This window comes from Pipistrellus kuhlii, unplaced genomic scaffold (assembly GCF_014108245.1).
Source record: "Pipistrellus kuhlii isolate mPipKuh1 unplaced genomic scaffold, mPipKuh1.p scaffold_m20_p_6, whole genome shotgun sequence".
Lineage (NCBI taxonomy): Eukaryota > Metazoa > Chordata > Mammalia > Chiroptera > Vespertilionidae > Pipistrellus > Pipistrellus kuhlii.
In genome coordinates this window covers 51,449,235-51,470,369 of record NW_023425562.1, presented here as the reverse complement: position 1 = coordinate 51,470,369, position 21,135 = coordinate 51,449,235, and the positions used below count along the sequence as shown (strand labels likewise).

The 21,135-nt window shown below is 53.0% G+C and overlaps 1 protein-coding gene across 15 annotated transcripts in view; it reads left to right on the top strand.

The window, feature by feature from the left end:
• The window catches only part of EPB41L1 (erythrocyte membrane protein band 4.1 like 1), a 120,217-nt gene that overhangs the window by 33,120 nt on the left and 65,962 nt on the right, over nt 1-21,135 (top strand). Inside the window, exon 1 of one of the 15 annotated variants that reach the window (XM_045574643.1) lies at nt 18,158-18,390. The exons of the other annotated variants lie outside the window; for them this stretch is intronic. The gene's annotated coding sequence lies outside the window, so the exon portion shown is untranslated. Of the gene's footprint in view, nt 1-18,157; nt 18,391-21,135 lie in introns of those variants that run through there. 15 annotated transcript variants of the gene reach the window in all.

The following is a 21,135-nucleotide window of genomic DNA, read 5'->3' as shown; positions in this document are numbered from 1 at the left end:
GTGACGAGGGTGTTCCATGAGGCAGACATCGGAGAATGTGGCCCCTGGCCTCAGCGCTGGGACTGGTAGGTGAGGCACTGCTACAGGAAACCACGCAGCTCTGCCCATCCACCGCCGTCACCGCAGCGTGTACGTGTGTCTGTGTGTGTGTCCACTCATCTGCGTCTCTGCAGCAATGCTCTTGAGAGGGGCCAAGGAACAACTCTTTAAAAGGCCTCTTCTGTTCTTGCTCCTGGCAAAATAATTACACAAGTGACTAATTTTATCCCTAATTCCATAATTACTTTATTATGCCGCCGGTGAGAGGGCCCCGAGCGGTGCCCATGGCGCCACTTTGGCTGCTGGCCCAGTTGGCCTGCTCTGCCAGCGCAGAGCCCACCTCACTCTGGTCTTGTCCCGCCATGACGGCAAGGACGCTCCAGTTCCTTCTGGCTCAGTCCAGCGACATTTGGTATGGCGGTCTGAAAGATCATCCTCCTCCCCCCTTCCTCCCCCCCGGCAAATTTATGTGCAAACATAGCTGCCTGGAGAGTAAGAAAGAGCTCATGCTGATGGAGCTGCCAGCAAAAGTCAAGAGATGTGGGTTCCAATTCAACTCTCTCATTGACTTGCTCTTGGAGCAAATCATTTCCCTCTGGGTCTCAGTGCTGTCATCTGTAAAATGGGGCCTTTGCCAGCCTTAACACTTCCATGATCTGATGACAGGAAGCGAGAGAACTAAAACTTTGAGACGGAGGTCACTTTTTGCTACCTGCTGGCAACATACTCCAACCAAAGCATTTATTGAGGGCTTCCTCCATAGTAAGCATTGTACCAGGTCCTTTATATTTTTCTCATTCTACATGCACATGATTCTGGGAGGCAGGCTGTACAGAAGCGGAAACAGCAGTGACTGGCAAAATAATCTGCCCACCAGCAAGTGGCAGAGCCAGGTCTGAAACCTATGCCCTTAGCTGCTGCCCAAAGTTCTTGCCTTCCCCAGAGTTAGGCTTGTAGGGATGACTAAACCCCTGGAAATTTGAAAATGTAAACTTAAACTTCATACACCAAATAGGAATGGCAGAGTACATTGGGAACTCCAGTAGACCAGGGAGCTGGTTGGCCCAGGGCTGTGTTCTAGCTTTGCCACTGGCTCAGTGTGACCGTAAGCAGGTCTCCAGGCCTCAGCGTTCCCATCAGTCTGAGGGGGGTGGGATTAGACCGTCTCCCAAGGCCTTCCTGGTACTGATGCTCTGATTGTGGGTCACCTGGTCCCAGAAGGTGCTGTGCAGTGGGGGCCCAGCCCATGGTGGAGGCAGTGGGTAGCTGAGTTGGCAGCCCTGGTTGTTTCTGTTATGTTCACCCTCGTGAGAACGGAGACCGCTTAGACTGCGTCCCACTGAGCATCTGCAGCATCACTTTCCCAGGCCGTGGAGTCGAGACTGGGGAGCAGGACGATCATTTCCAGGATGTTCCTACTGCTTTTGCAAGATTACTGCACAGCGTGAGCTCTCTCAGGGCTGGGATTGGGATCTGCCTTGCTCCAAAGACTGCACTGGACTCAGCCAGGGACAAGCCGTGGCTGTAAGTCTGTCTGTGGGGGTCTGTGGGGGCTTCTCGGGGGTGCCTACAGACCTAAGCATAATGAGCAATAAGAGCTATTTTGTTCCCTGGCATTACCACGTGCAGTGCACTTCCCTGGCAATATCACATTTAATTCTCTTAAACCCACACGAGGTAGGTGCTATGATCATTCCACTTTATCGCCGAGGAATCCGACACTCGGAAGATTAGATAATTTCCTCCAGATCACACAGCTAGCGAGGTGTAGACTGGGATTTGGGATTCTGGTTCCAGAGCTCACAGCTCGGCCTTAGGTTCTGAAACCTCAGGGGCTGAAGGAATAAGCGTGAGGTTAGGAGTCAGCTGGTTTTTGAATCCCTACTCGCTGCATACCAGCTGTGTTTCCTCTGGCAAGTTACTTTTTCTGAGTTTTCATTTTTTTATCCACAACATGGATGTGCTGATACTTGCCCGTTAGGATTATTTTAAAGATTATGGGATGGTGATGTGGGACAGTGTGTGGTAGCAGGTCAATAACGGCCTCTCACCATTCGCCCCCTCCTCACTCTGACTTCCTTCTGCATACATGAGGCCCCCGCCACCGAGGAGTGTTCCTCACACATGCTTCGTAGCTCAGGACCTTTGCACATGCCGCGTTGTGGCCTGCCTGGAAGTGGCTATTTCTACCTGCTATTCCTTCTTTCACTACCTTTTTGGCTTTGATCCTTCCCTGTTTCCCTGAGAGTTCCAGGAAGGGGGAGAGGAATGAGGCCAGATTCTCCCACAGGCCTGTGCTTCAGTGATTATCAAAGCATTTCACCCCTCCCACCCCTGTGGAGGCAGAATTGAGTCTGATGTCTTGGAAAGGGTGTGCAAGGAAGGCCCATTCTTGCACAATTCTTCGTGCATCAGGCCTCCAGTTGAATAACTCTCCATTCCCCTCTTTCCTGGTCCCTGGTAACCACCATTCTGCTTTCTGTCTCTATGAATATAAGTGGAATCATACAGTATATGTCATTTTGTGACTGGCGTTATTTAATTTAGTGGAATGTCCTCAAGGTCCATCCATGCTGTACCGTGTCAGAATTCCCTTTCTTTTTAAGGCTGAACAATAATATTCCATTGTGTGTTTATACCATATTTTACTTATACATTTATCACTGGACACTTGGATTGCTTCCACCTCTTGGCTATCGTGAATAACGCTTTGAATACGGGTGCACAAAAATTTCTGCAAGACCCTGTTTTCAAGTCTTTTAGGTTTACACCCCGAAGTGGGACTGTTGGGTCATATGATTAGCACTTTTTAAGCCACTATTTATTGTGTGCTTACTGTGTTCCAGAAACCGGGTTAAGGACTTGACATATATTCACTCATTCAGTCCCTTCATCCACTCTGTATTGGAGGTTGAATTATCCCCAGTTTGCGGCTGAGAAAATAAAGGCTCAGAGAGTTGAAGTTATTTGCGCCAAGTCCCTCAGCCAGGAAGCGGTGGAGCAGGGACTAGAACCCTGACCTGCTGCCCAAGTCCTTGACCATCATGTTGTACTGCCTCCTAGTGGCCTCTCTTTCTTCACCCGTCTATCACATTTTCTGACTCTATTGTGTTGCCTCACTCTCTAATTCATGTTCACATTGTCATTCTCTTCCTGCCTTGTGTTGTGTCCATTCTCTCCAGAAAGCATGTTTACCTTCTCTGGAAATTTTGAGCAACTTGTATAAGGTCTTCTGACTGCTAGGAAGATTTTGTGAATTGCAAGCCTACAGAGGGAGACCCGTGATTTGCTTTCTAATCATAATTCTCTGGATTTATAGCTGTCTCTCTTCCAGCAGCTGACAGAATCTCATTCCGTTGTCATATGGCTTCGGGATCCACAGATGTGATTTCGAAGAGATGCAGCGTTGCCCAGTGGGTCAGACACGCTTGTTTAAACCTTTGTGCTGCCGTTTGTTAGCTAGGTGTCTTCAACCAAGTTACATCTCCGTTTTCTCATCTTGCTTCTGAGGGGTGGTTGTGAGCATTGCACAAAGTAGCTGTTTTGTTGCTGGTGCTTTTATTACTGCTGTTTTAATATTAATATTCTGGTGGGAAGATTTCATGCATTCCAAATAATGCATAAGTAAATTGGAATTCACTAGCATTCAAGCCCTAGGATTCAGCTTCTTTTTTTGTCCCAATCAGCAGATCAGCAGAAAGAAGCTCAAGAAAACGACAGTGCAGCCAAAGCCAGTGCCCCAGATGTGGACCTGGGAACAGGCCCAGAGCGGGCTGTGCAGGCTGATTCCATTTCCTCTCCTCCTCCCACCCCATGTGGGTGCTATGACCTGCATGAGAAGAGCCTGCTGGCTGACCCCTCCTTCAATGAGACCAGCCTTAGCTGGAGGAGTCCAGAGGTGGAGAGAGTGGCTCTGCAGATGTCTTGTTGCTAGAAGACCCCCAGAGGCAGTAAGGCCCTGTTGTTAGATGATGATGGGCTGGTGTGCCGATGCAGAGCATGGGCCCCAGCTAGGGTTCTACGGGGTTCTGGGCAGGAGATACTGATAGCAACTGTGAGCTCAGCCGGGAGGAGGGGCTATGTAAGGTATGGCTCCTGAGAACAGGGGATTAGGATAACCTGATCAGTTCTTCCACTCAACTCCCGATATGTCAAAGTCAGACCTGCATTTGATCCTGACTCGCTGTGTGACCTTTGGGCAAGTTTCATGCTGCTATACTTGATAGGCCTCAGTTTCCTCATCTGTACAGTGGGTAAATAATATCCTCCTCACAAGCCATTGTGAGGGGTAAGTGAAATCTGTAATAATAAAAGTGTAATATGCAGATAGCCTGAACGGCTGAACAGCAGAATGATCATCCTGATGACCTTCCGGAAGATGGGGCTGCGAGGGCCGAGGTAGCCGGGCTGCGAGGGCCTACTCTTGCACAAATTTCGTGCATTGGGCCTCTAGTGTAAATATAAAGTGCTCTAAAGTATGAAACTGAAGATACTACCCTTATCATTATAACTAGAGGCCTGGTGCATGAAATTCATGCATGGGTGGGGTCCCTAGGCCTGGCTGGCAATCAGGGCTGATCAGGTCACCAGGTCAGGCTGGGAAAGGAAGGAACAGATGCCAATGCCACCATCATTGGTGTCCCCACACCACATGGTTCCCCATCTTCCCCACTCCTATTTTCCTCACTGCTGTGCTGCCACCGTGGCAGGCATGTGGCAGGGCGATCAGGGACTGCCAGCTGGAGGGAGGAACAGAACAGATCGGGGCCTGCCAGCTGCGGGGGACAAACCACACAATGTCAGCTGACTGGGGGAGGTTGGCTATGGGAGTGCACTGACCACCAGAGGGAAGCTCCTGTGTTGAGTGTCTGCCCCCTGGTGGTCAGTGCACATCATAGTGACCAGTCATTCGGTCATAACGGTTGCTTAGGTTTTTATATATAGATAATAACTAGAGGCCCAGTGCACGAAATCCATGCACCTGGGGCTGCGCCCTCTCACAGTCCAGGAGCCCTTTGGGGATGTCCGACAGACAGCTTAGTCTGCTCCCCCATCAGTCAGACATCCTTAGTGCTGCTGTGGAGGCGGGAGAGCTCCTGCCATCGCCGCTGCACTCACCAGCCGTGAATCTGGCTTCTGGCTGAGCGGCACTCCCCATGTAGGAGCACACTGACTACCAGGAGGCAGCTCCTGCACTGAGCATCTGCCCCTTGGTGGTCAGTGTGTGTCAGAACAACCAGTTATTCCTCCATTTGGTCGATTTGCATATTAGCCTTTTATTTTATAGGATTATTTTTTCCCTTATTGTAGATGAGGGAATTAGACTCTCAGTCTGGACGAGATTCATGGATAGGAAGCCCTGGAGAAGGGAACTTCTACTCTAGAGGCCTGCCTTAGGGGACTGTGGGCATTGGCTTCCAATTGGTGAAACTCCAGGGGCAACTGAGGAGGGCAGCAAAGTTCAAAGGCAGAGGGAGACTTGATAAAACTAGTGGCTGAAAGAGGCAGTGGGCATAGGGGGGATTCTAGTGAGACTCTAGGAAGACTTTTGAATGGTTCAGCCCAGAAGCTGTGAGATGCTTTTTGTTGCTTTTCTTATATAAATACTAGGAGCCCAGTGCACAAATCTGTGCACCTTGATAGGAACTGTGGTCTGCAAGGCTGTGGTGGGCACAGGGATAGGTCTTGGCCCATACTCCGTGCTCCCGTCCACACCTCCTGCCACGGCCCCAGTCCCCTGTCTGCTGGCAGACCTGGTCCTGCTGCCGCCGCTCCCACACACTGACAGCGTCTGCCCCACTCGCACCCGCTGACAGTGCAGAGCAATTGGGGCCAGTGCCATCAGTGGGTGTGAGCAGCAGCTGCTGCCCCAATCATCCCTCAGGAGCAGGGGGAGTTAGAGAAGCCTTCAGGGGTGGTCGGGGCTAGTGTTGACAGCAGGTGCGAGCGCCAGGCAGGACTGTGGCACATAGCAGCAAAGAATTTCCAGTAACCACCAGAGGCTTGCCCCAATGACAGTGACCAACACCCTGCCTTGGTCTGGTGCCCCTGCTCACCTACTCCACCTTTCTGCCATGGCCGATGTCCACCATGTTCTGTGCTCTGCTGCCTGCTGCTGACGCCCACCATGGTCCACGCGCCCCCTAGTGGTCAGTGTACATCATAGCAACTGGTTGTTCAGCTGTTTGGTTGGTTGTTTGTTCGGTCATTCTGTCGTTCAGTCTATTTGCATATTATTGTTGTATATATATAGAGATGTTCACATCCCCTCCTCCCAGAAAGTAAGCAGTGAAACAAAACCTAAAGAAGCACAAAATAAATAATTTCACTATCATAAAACAACCACTAGGAACATTTTGGGAGGCATAGTTCCTTCCAGTTTATTTTTTTCTATGTATGCTCATATCTATATATATATAAACAGGTAATATGCAAATTAGCCAGGCGTAACAACTGGCTTAGGAGGAAGCTGCATCAGGACCGCTCGGAAGGAGCTGCATGCGCAGATGGGCAGGAAGGGATTGTGTGCTGCCCCCAGCCCCTGTGGACACCCCCCAGGGGTGGGGCATGCTCCGAGCAGCTGCGGCCCGGCTCGGAGCATGCCCCCAGTGGGTGGCGGCCGTGGCCAGAGGGAAGCCGGTGCCGGCAGCCAGGGGTAGGAAGGCCCATTCTTGCACGAATCTTCGTGCATCGGGCCTCTAGTGTATACATATTTTATAGAAATTGGAGCATATGTTTCATACTATTTTGTACCTGCTTTGTTTCCGTTCTGTATTACTATGAACATTAGTATAGAAACATACAGATCTATGACATTATATTTTAGCTGCTTAGTATATCGTGTCATATATGTATCACTACTTATATAATGTAGCTATGATTTTTGGACATATTAATTCCACTTTTCTCTGCTCTATAAGACTCTTGCGTACAACAAACAAAGGTTCTGATAGCTGTATCTTTGTGTATGTCCATTGCTCCTGCAGGATAAATTCGTGGAAGAGGAATTTTGGGGTTGAAAGGTCTGTGCACTTTTAAGACTTATCATGCAATTTTCCAAAGTAGCCTCCAGGAAGATGAAAGCAGCAGAGGGCTGCATTGACCTGTCCGAGTCTGCCCGAGGGTGTTCATTGCCTTGATCACCAGATTGGACGTGGGGTGGGGGGAGGTTCGCTCTGATGGACTGGGAAGGTGGGAGAGGCAACAGCAGTCACTGTAAAGGGACTTCTGCAGAGAGAGGCCCCTGGGCGGCTTGGTGGAGGGCTTACCTGGTGCAGGATGTGATTGTCTGGGCTGCGCTGATCTGGCCTGTATGGTCAGGAGAGGCTGAGCTGGGCTGGGCCGTTGGTCTGGGGAGGCTGCACTGGCTCAGGCAGCACAGACTTGTCCTGGTGTGATCCTAGGCTCAGTCTGGTGTGACCAGCATGGCCACCAATCCAAGACGTTCATTCTTGAAGCCGGAATAGCCACATCCGCATAGTGGATAGTGGACAGTGATTCATCAGAGCTGGTGGCAGCAGGAGCTCTGACAGGGTGGAACTGCTCTCACCCATCCTGTCACTCAGCCGCTAAAAATAACTCTTCTGTTCCGAGTGACCGCGCTACCAAGTGTCTGGAGGCACAGTTCTTCGGCTGTGGCTAAGTGGGAGGGTGTGTGTGTGTGTGTGTGTGTGCGTGCGTGCTGGGGTGAGGGGTGGCCAGGGACTGGGGTGGGAGAATGAGAGGGGCCAGGCTCCTCTTCTCCCCTCTGTCAGCTGGAGATGATCTGTCTGTTGGGGAAGTGGCAGCTGACAGGGGCAGCGGTGTCTTTCAGGACTATGTGATCACTCCCTGCTAAACAGGGGAGAACAGAAGGAGGAAGGAAACTGTGGAAGCAATATGACAAGGGTACGGCTGGCTCGGGGAGGAATGCATAGCATTTAGCTGATCAACAATTGAATCCTACAAAAGACCATTTCAAATCTCACCTTTAGGGTTTCCTAAAATTCAATACAAATACAGCTTTTATTTATTTATTTATTAAGAGAGAGAGATAGAGATAGAGATAGAGAGAGAGAGAGAGAGAGAGAGAGAGAGAGAGAGAGAGAGAGAGAGAAAGAGAGAAACATCAGCGATGAGACAAAATCACAGATCGGCTGTCTCCTACACGCCCCACACTAGGGACCAAGCCCACAACCAGGGCATGTGCCCTTGACCAGAATTGAAACTGAGACCTTTTCCTTTGCAGGCCACTGCTCTGTCCACTGAGCCAAGCCGGCCAGGGCTAGCCAAGGATTCTCAACCAAGTGTCCGTGGACCAGGGGGTGATCAATGCATGGACTTTATGACATCTCATGATGCCTGAAATTATAATAAGTGTGTGTGTGTGTGCCCACATGCGTTTTTCTGGGGAGAAACTCTGCAATTTTCATTGTATTTTAAAAACCCCCACAAAAAAACAGGCACACACACATACACACACAAAACAAAAACAAAAACAAAACAAAAAAACACAATGGCCCATAAAGGTTAAGAACTACACTAGTCCAACCCCTCATATTATAGGTGAGGAAATTGAATCCAGAGAGAAACACGGCTTTCTGAGATCCCATAGTCAAGATGAAAATCCAGGTTCCTTGACACCATCCTCCCCTGGATCAGGACCAGCTACCTGTAGGCAGGACCAGCTACTGTTTCCATGCCCTCCTCCTGGCTGGCCTGGCTCTGACTGAGCAGACTTGAGGCTTTCGGTGGCAGTGGGCCGATGACAGCTCCCTTCCAGACATTCTATTCCCAGGAGGTCTTGCAGGGGAAGCCTCTTGGGGCATCTCCTTAACGGGCACGTTAGCTCCACATGTTAAATCCACCTCTTGTACCTGGATGCTCACGCCTGGCAGGAAGTGCCCCTGCCCCTTCTGACATTGGGTGTGGAGAAAAGTACTGGTAAATGGTGCCCTGGGGGGCGGGGGCGTCTTTGGAAAAGTATTTAATGGGCAGGCAGGAAGTCATAGCTAAGGGTATGCTGGTGGGAGGAATTCAACTCAGGGAGCTTAGATGAAGTGGCACGTGAGGATTAAACATGATAACCAACGTCCACTGAGCACCTCCCATACGCCAGGCACTTTTCTAAGAAACGTGAATGTATTCATTCCTTTAATCTTATAACCACATAAGGTCGTTATAAGGAAACTGAGGCCCAGTGAGATTAAGCACAGATAGTGACGGCTGAATCAGGACGTGAAGTCAGATCCGCCGGCTCCAGTCACTCTGAACCAGCGTGGGCTCCACACCTCCGTGCTGGTGGATCTCACACGAGTGAGCCCCAGAGTCAGGAGAGGGCTGACGAAGGCAGAGGGTGCTGCCCTGAACTCCCCAGTTTCTGATCCAGAAGGTCTGGGTGGGGCTCAGGATTTGTACACTAAGGAGTTGCCGGGGGATGCTGCTGCATCTCAGGGACCACGCTTTGAGAGCCAGTGCTTTCTGCTTTCCTGCTTACTCATAGGAAGAGATGAGCAGAGGGAAGAGAAGTGGTCATTGATCTCTCTCGTGTTATTGCAATGTTCCCCCTGGGCCCAGGCCTCGGCCACCCTCCTGTCACCTACGCTTCACTGGGGACAAATTAATCTTCCCGAAGCCCAGCTCTGATCTGTCACGCTTCTGCTCAGTCTTCTGGGCTCCCTGCTGTATGTGCGAGTGCTGTCCAGCAGAACTGGATGCAGCGACGGAAGTTTCTTTTTATCTGCACGGCCACTAACCCCACATGGCTATGAACGTTACTGCTTCTCAACTTTAATCAATCCAACGTGAGTCACATGTAGCCCGTTGCTTGTCAGTGCTGGAAACCACTTGGTATGCCATTCGAGGCTCCCAGGTGCCTTTCCAGCCTCGGCCTCAGCTGGAGGCTGAGGTGTTTCCTGAGTCACCCCTGCACTTCCCCGCCCTTGTTTTCTATTAGTTCCTCTGTCTAAACTGTACTTCAGTCCTGCCTTTGATGCTCAGCCCAAATGCTACCTCCATGTGGAACCTTCTTTGACACCCGCTCCCCTATAATCTCTGTCTCCTCTGAACTCCTAAAACACTTTATCCTTTTCTTACAATCTTTAGTACCTTTTGCCTTCTATTGCAGTTGGCAGTGTTTTAATATATATATATATATATATATATATATATATATATATATATATATATATATATATTTCAGAAAGGAAGGGAGAGGGAGAGAGAGCATCATTGATGAGAGAGAAGCCTTGATCAGCTGCCTTCTGCTCACTCACACTGGGGATCAAGCCCCCAACCAGGGCATGGAAAGGTGACTCCTGGTTCATGGGGTGACACTCAGCCATTGAGCCCCACCGGCCAGGCGGATGCCAGGGTTTTATTTATGTCCCGAGGCTGTGAGTCGTCGGAGGGTGTGCCTGTCTTCCAGCTGCCCTTGTTCCCTGGCACGGGTCCTGCCGGTGCCCAGAGGAGCTCACGGGATCCCACCGGCCTTTGTCCTGGGCACTGGGGAAACAGATGGATAACATGCCCTTCCGGTCCCCAGCCTGCACCAGCTCTCACAAGAGTCTCCCGATTCCCACCAGAGAACCGCCAAAGCCAAGGGTTATTCCGGGCAGGAGGATAAGAGCCACAGTGGGCCCACTTGGCAAGGGGAGCCCGGCACTGGCTGCCCCAGCAAAAGGCTGTGTTTACACACACGGACAGCCTCTGCCCAGCCTGGCCTGGAGCGAGATGGGAACATCCAGACTTTGCCGCCTGGCCACCTTGTGAAGTTGGGGATTAACCAGTGATGCAGCAGCTGGTCCAGCCGTCTGGTCCACACAGATGGGTGGACGCGGAGAGGGCTGCAGAGACTGCAGAGCAGCGCGGGCTTCTGGAAACGGTGCTTTGGCTAAGTGGCACCTGGGCTGGGAATGCAAATACAAGGATGTGTATGTGCTCTGGGCAATGGACAGACAGCAGGTGAAATTTTGCCCTGGCTTGGGGACTTATGAGCTTTTAGAGCAGTCTCCCTTGACATGGAAAGATGATTGAAAAGAAAAAAACATCTTCCTGGCTTCAGACGAATACTAAGAATATTTCATACCCCAAACTTCTAGCACAGACTCATCTCTGGGACAAAACATTAAAAAAAATAAAACCTTATTGAAGTTATAATATAGATGCAGAAAGATACACAGGCCATAAGTTTACATATATTTGTATAACTCCCCCTACTCCCCCACCAGCAAGAACTAAAACAGCCAGCACGTCCATAGTAAGTTTGTGATACAGCGAGTGTATGTAGGATTAATGGTGGGAACAGGCTTTGCAGACAGGCACACCTGGGATTGAATCCCGCCCCCAGCCCCCACCCCCTACCCCCTACCCACTAGCAGTGTGAACTTAGACTAGCAACTTAACTGTTCTGAGCTTCAGTTTCCTCTCCTGTAACATCAAGGTGGAATATATAATCTCTGCCTTACAGAGCAGTAAGGAATTAAAAACGGAAAATGTATGCAAATTGCTGGGCACAGCTCCAGCGCGTCACGGGGTCTCAGCCGCTCTCTGCGATGGTGATGCTGATTGATGGTGTCGCTGCAGCCTCCCCAGCACACGGGACCCCGGCGTGCGCGCAGAGCTTTGCTCCTCTGCCTCTCCCTGCTCCCGGCCTTTGCATGCTACTCCCTAAGGTCTCTTCTGACTGCAAGGAATCTGTAATGCCGTGATGATGCAAATCTCAGCTGACACTCCAGTCACCCGGAGGGAGGATGGGTGGACGTCTGTATCCGGCGGGAAGGTGGCCAGCTCTTTTGTATTCAGGCCCCAGGAGTATGGCTCCCAGACCTCCTAGGAGAGGACTGATTTCCCAGTGGCAGGCAGAGTGGAGGGTAGTCAGGTGGAACTCAGCCCTGGGAGTGTCCTGGCACCCTGGTGAACGAACCCCTGACCCCAGCTTGCCCCCTGGCCTCTGGCTCTGGGAGTGCAGATGTGCCCCGGGGCAGGCACTGCGCTGGGTGGGGCTAGAGGGCAGAGGGCAGGAAGGAGGTGGGAGGCTAAGCCGTACCTTCTGGTTGGGAGGGGTCGTTGCAAAGAGGAGGGGGTCAGGAAGGACTTCCTGGAGGATGGCTGGAAGAATGGCCATGGGGAAGGGAAAGCGGGTCTCCCAGGCAGAGGAAGAACATGTGCAAACGCAGAGAGACAGAGCCATGCTGTACCCTTGAGGCCCAGAACCATCCAGTTTAACAGAGCTCCTCGCGCAGCCTGAGGATGTGGCTGAGGCGGCAGGTGAGAACAGGCTGTGAATGGTCTGGGGAGTCAGGCCGAGCTGCTGGGCTTGCTTTACCAGAGAATGGGGAGCCGCTGAAGGTTCTTGCTTCGAGAAAGCAGAGCAGAACCGGATCCTCAAGTTGCTCAGTGGAGACCCACAGTGTTCTTGGCCGAAGATGGTGGCCCAGTGTCCAAGCCACTGGAATGGGCTGTAGGAGCCTCTGGGATGTCCAGACACGTACAGGATATGGGGATGGGAGTGTGGGGTGTGGGTGGCTGGTGTGGGTACAGAAGAGGAAGGGGAGGGAGAGGAGGAAGAGAAAAAGGAAGGGGAGGGGTAGAGGGAAAGGCAAGGCTCCCATCTTGGAGAGACTGCAGTCTTTCTGGAGAAGCCAAAGAGCTTCATGACAGCTGGGTCCCAGATTCAGAAGCCGAGGTGCACTGTGGGCCAGCAGGGTCACGATGGTTGGAGCGTGGGTGAAGGCAGGAGGGGAGGGGCTGAAACCTCTGGAAGCTTTGGAGAGACTGAGGCCACCGCATGCTAACCCCTTTGTGGGTATGATGTCATCCTCCTAGGAGCTCTAAGCTGTGGTGCTGATGTTATCCCCATTCTGCCGAGGTGGGAACTGAGGCTCAGAGAGGCTAATGCTTTGGCCAAGGTCACACAGCTCCTGTACTATTAATGAACCTCCCCCCACCCCCCATCCCTGCCTCCAGGGCCCTCCCCCGAGGTAAATGTTGCGCTCAGGAGCTTCCACACCACCATAGTAGATATGGAAAAGTGTAGCTTTGTTGTCATTCCACGCACAGTGTGACCTACTGCAGAGTGCGTGGTTCCCGCGATCTGGGTTGGCACGTCCCTGGGATGGCAGTGCTCTCTGGGAGCCTTCCTGGAGGAGACTGAAGGAGAGGATGGAGCGGCAGTTGGAGGGAGAGGTCCCTACCTGTCCACCCTGCCTGCTCCCTTCAGAACAGCTGCCCACAGGGCCTTCCAGAGAGTGTCAAGAATTAGTGAGGGCCGAAACCGGTTTGGCTCAGTGGATAGAGCGTCGGCCTGCGGACTGAAAGGTCCCAGGTTCGATTCCCGGCAAGGGCATGTACCTTGGTTGTGGGCGCATCCCCAGTAGGGGTTGTGCAAGAGGCAGCTGATCGATGTCTCTCTCTCATCGATGTTTCTAACTCTCTATCCCTTTCCCTTCCTCTCTGTAAAAAGTCAATGAAATATATTAAAAAAAAAAAAAAAAAAAAGGATTAGTGAGAGTAGCCTTGCCTGGCAGAACTTCCCAGGCTCCTGGTCTTGCTGCTCCGGAAAGCTTGGCTCTGGTAGCTTCCTCCGGAGCTGGCCCAGCGCTCCGCTGCCTGGGGCTGCAGCTCAGCCCACCCAGGCCTTACAGCCCTCTGGGCCCAAACCAAGTGCCCTGCAGCTCTCTTGCCCTGGAATGCCCTCTTCTCAAGATCGTGCCTTTGTCCCAGCCCAGTTTAGGCGCCCCCTCCTCCTGGAAGCCTTTTCTGAGCCCCATGGGCTGGGTGAGGACATAGTGCGTCTGAGCCTGTGTGATCAACAGAAATGTAATGTGCCCTATCGATGAGAGCCACTTATGTAATTTAAAAATTTCTACTGGCCACATGAAGAATAGCAAAAAGAAACAGATAACATGATCCTAATGATGTACTTAATCCAATACACCCAAAATACAAAAACATTATTAATGAGATACATTGCATTTCTTTCATCAAATATTTATAATCTATAGTGTGATTTGTACTTACAGCTCATCTCCGTTTGCAAGTACCACATTTCAGGTGCTCAGTATCCATTGGTTCTTAGTGGCTGCCATCGTGAGCATCCCCGTTCTAGAGTCAGGGGGAAGAGCTCAGGGTACGGCATCAGGCACACGTGGCCTGCCATGCATTGGCGAGGTGAACGTTGGGATGCCGTTAACGCCTCTGTCACTTCGCCTATGAAAGGAGTCAGTAATTCCGATGCTGGAGAATTGTTGTAAGGATTAAACAAATGACTGTCTGGTGCCAGTCAGTACTCAGGAAATGATGCTGCTTCCTCTTACAGGACCTCTGGTTTGTAGGCCATGCTCCCCAACTGGACTGATTGTGAATTCAAGGGTGGATGCTCCTCCAAATCTCTCTCCTTCCTCAGGGCCACTGTTGAGTGTGAACGTCACCACTTGCTGAATGAAAGATTAAATCCTTGGGCCAGGCGTGCTGGCCAACCCCCCCCGCGCCCCCCCCCCCCGACCCAGGAATCAAGGGGCCCCTGGTGACTGGAAGTCAAAGACCACTCACTGGCTATTTGGGATGACCATGGCAGAGACCACTGACTACATGGGGTGACCTTGGCATGTCTCTCATTCCAAAGGTAAAGGGGGGTGGGGGAGGGGTGAAAGAGGCATTGCATAAAATGTTTGGTTTAGTCTCTGCTCCATGAGTGGCCAGGGGGGGGTGTGGCTCACACTGTGTGCTTTGCCTTTCCAGCCAATGGACTGAATCATTTCCATCTTTTTTCTGGCTTTCCTCTGCCCTGACACTTTTGTGCCATCAAGAATTTCTCCTACATTCTAGGCAGACCAGAGAGGGATGAGGGGTCCTGCCATCATTCGCTGACCTCCCTATCACAGCATCTCCCTGACAGAAGTAGAGCAGGAAGAATTTCTCCCATTTTATAGGTGAGAAAACTGAGTCTCAGAGAGGTCAAATAACCTGCCCAAGTAACACAGAAAGAAATGATAGAGCCAGGGCTGGAAGCAGAGTTCGGAACTGAAAGAACCGAAGAGACCTGTTCATTGGGAGAGGTGATGGGTCCTCTGCCTTCTTGCATTTGTCCACGGCGGCTTTCCTGAGATAGCGCCCTGGGTCGGGCCCTGTTTCTGTGCTTCAGTTTCCCTGCCTGTGGAATGAACGCAGCGAAGTACCCAGGGTAATTTTAACTGAATGTCCATATGGCTGTGTGTTATTCAGAGAGTGCCCCCAGCCCCCTTTTGCTCCCCAACCAGATTTCTCTAGAAAAGGTTGTTGTGGGGTTATATGAGAGTAGCTGGTCCAGAAAGCCCATGTTCCAGTGCGGTGTCACCTTGGACTAGTCACTCGCCACTCTGGGCCTCAGCCTGTCCATTTATAAAATGAGGGGTGATGGATCTCATAAGATGTGAAGATTGCCATGACTGTACTTTACATACTAGAACGTGCTAGAGAAATGTTAGTCAATAATAATAATAATAATAATAGTCATGATAGTAATAATAAAGAAACAGAAATAATGATAATAAAAGCAACCTAATTTTTATGTGTGGCCCCTCTATCCTGGAGTAAAGTGGGCTCTTTGGGTATTAATCCAGAATGATGTCTGGGAATGTCCTGCCTGGGTCTTTGGAATGTAGCCTGGATTAGTCTGGGAAAGTGAGAGGCTCTATCCCGCCGGGGAGGGTGGGAAAGTGGCCTTGCCCCAGGGGAGGAGGGGGAGGGCTCCCGCTGGGGGAAGGAGGGGAAGGGGGTGGGTTCAAGGAAGGAGAGTTGATGGAGGAGGAACCAAGGGCTTTGGCCATGCGGCTCTGTCCCGCCCACAGGAGCCCAGGGTTGGGAATGCCTGCAAGCCGAGGAAGCTGAGTCAACGTGGAATAAAAATTCTTGAAGGCAGGCAGTCAAGAATCTCTTAGCCAATGAGCATATGAAACAATACATTCATCTGGTGTAGCTCTGGAGTCTTCTGATCCTTTCACTCATTCATATGAGTCAATGTGGAGTGAACTGCAATGTGCCGCGAATAGAGCCCCCGCAGTGGCAAGGTGGCTTGTCCAAGGTCCGGCCGAGTTCCTGGGAAGGGCTGAGTTTGAGAGTCTGGGGAGCGGAGAGTCCAAAGCCCCGGAGGAGATCTGTGAGGAAGTTTGCCCAGCAGGACTCTGGTGTTTCTGTGAATTGGCCCTGGGCTGACTTTGCCATCTTCCTGTCTCCTGGGGGGAAGGCGGGGAGGGCTTGTTCTCTGGGATGGGGAGGAGCTGGCTTCCTTCTGCTTCCTAGTGGGCAGCAGGGAGAGCGAGGGGACCGGAAACTGGGTCTTGGGGACATTGGAGGAGTTCATTGTGTTTAAGTTGGAGAAAAGAAGGCTTGGTTCCTGGGTGGGGAGAAGGGACAGTTGCCATCGTGGGTTCTCTGAGGGGTGCTGAGGAGAGGGCCTAGCCTCGTTTTGTGGAGGCCTTAGTGTTGGCACTATAGGACCTAGGGTGGGATGTCAGCATGAAGGAGCACCACCTTGGGAGGAGGCGTGAGGGGAGGAGTTACCTGCCCTGGAGCGTGGGAGTAGAGATGGATTCTGGTGAGGGTGACCCTGAGGGAATTGCAGCAGGAAGGACCGAAGGCTCGGCTCACTTTTCCCCAGCGTTGGACATCTGTGGTTTCCAGGTGGTGGATTCTGTGGTGCCTAGAACTATAGCTGGCACTGATAGGTACTCAGGAATTATTTGAAGAATTAAAAGAATAAATGTATATGCCAGGAGGTGGGGATGGTTAGGGAGTAGGGGTCATGTGGCTACAAATGTGGACCCACTTTTGTGTTGTTTTTTTTTAAACCTTTTCAGGTATCTTAAAAAAAATGTATATATATATATATATATATATATATATATATATATATATATATACACACATTTTTTTAAGATACCTGAAAAGGTATCTTAAAAATCAATATATATATAATATATATATATTGATTTTTTATATATATATTGATTTTTTATATATATATTGATTTTTTTCTACAAATAGGAAGGGAAAGGGATAGATAGCTAGAAACATTGATTAGCTGCCTCCTGCACACCCCCTACTGGGGATGTGCCCACAACCAAGGTACACGACCTTGACCAGAATCGAACCTGGGACCTTTCAGTCCACAGGCTAACCCTCTATCCACTGAGCCAAACTGGTTCCGTCGACAGAAACTTTTGGAGATCATGCTGTGGGTTACATACCATCTTCTCCAGGCCTTCCTGCAGAGAACTGGGGCCCCTAGAGATTGGTACGTCCAACCCTTTCTTTCATTGTTTGCATATTGCTGGAGTCAGTGGCCCCGCTGATCTGGAACCCAGGCCCTCTGCCTCCCAGGTTCCTCTGCTGTTTGAGGTCCTGGCCTGCTGATTGACTGAAGAGGGGGTGCATGCAATGGCTGGGAGTTGGTGCTTCTGGAGGGGAGGAACAGGGCTTCCCTTGGTTTTGAGCCATGACCTTGGTGCCCCAGGCCCCTTGGCCCCTCCCACCTGCCTGGAACCTGTGAGCACACCCAGCATGGGTACACACACGTCTGTACCTGGGCCCAGTCCCCCTTATGGTCAATGTCCCTGGAGCACACATGGACATATGTACACGCACACACACTCAGACACACAGGATCCCAGGAGACGTTTGCACACACCTCCTCCCTCACAGGGGAGGAGCCCCGAGTCCCAGGGAGATGGCCCCACTGTGCCGCCTGGGAGGAGAGGGTATCTGGCTCCGTGGGCTGGGAGGCCCACTGAGACTGAGTCACCCCTTCTGAGTCAGGGGTCCTCCCTCCTCCCTCTACCTCCTCCCTCTCCTCCCCTCTCCTTCCTCTCTCCCTGCGGAGCCCCCAAGAGGGCTTGGCCCAGCCAGGAGGGCGGAGACTGGCCTGGGCCGGTGGGGACAGCGGAGAGCCAAGCGTTGGCTTCTGATGCCAGGTCTCCCAGAGGTCCGGCCGCTGCTCCGGCCGCCGCGGGAGGAGGTGGCCCGGGAGCCTGGGCGATAGGAAGGGAGCGGGAGCGGGAGCCGGGCGGGGAGAGGAGGCGGAGGCAGGGCAGGGCGGCCCGAGGGAGCAGGCGGCGCGCTGCGCTCCGGGGCTGGGCTGGAGGCCGGGCGGGCGGGGGCGGGTGGCCGCGCTGGGCGCCGGGCCCGGGGCTGTGGGCACGGAGCCCGGCCCCGGCGCACGCCGCCGCCGCCGCCGCTGCTGCAGTCGGCATCCATCAGCGGGCGGGGGTGCACGGCACAGGCTGCTCCGCAGAGCCCGCCGCGCTCCGCGCCGCCCGCCCCGCCCCAGGCCTGCCACCCGGGAGCCGAGAGGGCGCTCCGCACCCAGCCTGCCGGCATGGGGACTCCCCGGCTCAGGTAGGCACCGGGGGAGACCAGGTGGAAGGGGGGTGGGGGCGGCTCGGCACTTGGAGGCCCAGACTCCACTGTTGGGGGAGGACTGGGGTCGAGACTGAGAGGAACGGAGTTTGCAGGCTGTTGGCCCCCTGGCCAGTGTGGGGTGGTCCTTGCTGTTTCTCCCTGCCTCCCAGCTCCGCAGCCTCCCCAAGGCCTGGAGAGGGAGGCGGGGAGGTGGGGAGCTGGTGCTTGCTGTAGGGATAGAAGGTTGCTGCGCCCCCATCCGTCTCCCCCCCCCCACCAACACCCCACTCTGTTTTCAAGACCACTTCCGCCCCCTCCGTGGAGGTCGAGGGCTCTGGCGCTCTCTCCAGCCGCTCCCGATGCTGCATGACTGTCTGGGCTTGGCTGGCGGCTGGGATGCCAGGGAGCTCGTGCCCTTGCCCTAACCCCTGGGTGCAGGCATTTCCCCACTTCAGGCTCACTTCCCATCCCACCCTCTTCCACGGCCTCCAAAGCTTGGGGTGGGCCTTGGCATTGTTTTGGCAGCTGTTGTCCCACTGATTAGAGAGAGAGGACTTGCTGGTCCCAGTTGTGTCGGGCACCTTCACACTGGGGGGTGTCCAGGGTTCTGGAGGCTTGGGTCTTGAGGATAGATCGGGGGTGGGGGCGATGGAGTACTTACTGGAAGCAGAGGGCACTGCCTGGCAGAGCTGTGGCCCAGGTGATCCATGGGGGGCTGTATAGGGACTAGGAAGGAGTTCTGAGGATGCACTCGCCCTCCGCTGCCGGCCATGGCCCTTGCTTTCACCCTGGAGTTCTGAGCTTTGGTGGGAGAGAAACATGACCATGTGTTCCTGCCATCACTTCTGGATCTGCACAGCATCTCCTCTGCACCCAAAGGTGGGGAGAAAGGAGAACTGGAGTTAGGACCTCTGTGGGTCCTGCTGCTCCATCTTCCCTGCCCCAGCTCCACGAGGAGTCTTCCAGAATCAGCTGCGTTTGGGCCGGATTGAAAGATTGTGCCCCCAGGAGCTCCTGGAAGACTCGGAGCCGCCGGTCCTGGGCAAGGGTGTGGAGGAGAGAGGCTGAGTGCCGCCTGTCCATCCGTTCCTCCAGATGGAGCCTGCGGCAGGGGCAGCCCGTGCCAGCCTCCCCTCTGAGCCACCGTGGCCCAGGAGGCTGTGCCAGCTCCTACAGGGACGGAGCTGGCTTCTGCTGGCCAGCCTGAGGTCATGCTGCCCAGTGACTCCAGGGGCAGTATTTGTGGTGTGCAGAGTACGGTCCCTCGAGGGGCATCTGAAGGCAGTCCTGGAGATCAGTCCGAGGGGCATTTTTCCTCTTAAAACCCTCCCTGGGTCCCATGGCAGTTCCCCGGGCCCAGCTCTGTAAGCTTCATGGGGGTTTGCTCCCACCGAGCAGTGCTGGTCCTGGAGGCCCCACTGGGTAAGTATTGCCAGGATGAATGAGGCCTAGAGAGGAAGAGTGACTTGTCCAAGGTCAAAAAGCAACTGAGTGGGGAAGCCAGCGCCATGGATCTGGTCTTCTATCCCTTGATTTGGGGTTCTTGCAACCCAAACGCCTGCTTTCCTGTGGTTGTGGCTGTCCCATACCCAGAACATACCCAGGCTGGGCCGTTAGGTGGGGCCTTACATTGACCTCCCCCAGATCAGCCCTCGCCCACAAAGTTTGAGGCAGAGAGGCCAGGCTGCCTCACAGAGAGCGAGCAAGGGCTGAGGCAGCGGGTAGCTGGCTGCACCGGGCTCTCTGGGGAATGTGCAGGGCTGAGAGGACCCTGGGATGTTCTGGGGCTGAGCCTCCGGGGGCAGGGGAGGGATCTCAGGTGGGAAGTGCGTCTGTGTTAGCTTCAGCATGGACATCACTGTGGGCCTCTCTGGGCTTGTGTGTCCCCATCATTAAAAGGGGGTAATAATCTGTGTCTGGAATAATGTCTATAGAACCAGAGGGAAGGCATTTATTGAGCATTTACTGTGTACCATACAGTATAATGAGGGGTTTTGCAGCATCTCACAGCAACCTTGTCAGGTAGATGCTATTATTACCCACTTTTTACAGGTGGGGAACTGAAGTTCAGAGAGGTGGTGTCACTTGCTTGAAGTTACACAGCTGGAAAGGGTGGGGTTGTGTGAGTCCAGAGCCCCTCTCGCTACCATGATATTACACCTGGGGAAGTATCTGGAATACCACCAGGCGGGTGTCCAGCAGAGTCAGATGGCTGATGTGCCAGGGTTGGTCCAGGTGCAGAGGTGTGTGTGTTGGGTCTGAGTCAGGGGTGGTTCTGTGGCCGGAGTGCTCTGGGGGGGAAGGGGTCCTGAGGGGTAGGGGCACAGAGGTACCAGCTGGAGGCCTGAGAGAGGGGTGGGCCTTGACCTCCGCTTCCTGGTGAGGGCCTCCTAGAAGTAGGGATGTGCTGGATTTCCTGCTGCCATTGGCCACAGTGGGAGGGCTCCAATGGCCCGGAAACAGAAAGGTGAGTAAATGCAGGGCATCAGCTAGTCCGGTGTAGGGGAGGCCGTGTAGGGAGGGGACCTGAGCCTGGGCGGATGGCTTGGGAGTGAGCAGGCTGGTACCACGACCTTTGTGAGTGGGAGGCTTGTGAAGACTAGTAGCAGTCCGCATTTGTTGAGCACTTATTACACGCCAGGTTCTGGTTGAAGGGATTACCCTATGTAGCTCATACATGCTTCCCAAAACCCTGTGAGAAAGGAATTCTTCATTTCCCCTTTTACAGATCGAGGGAACTGA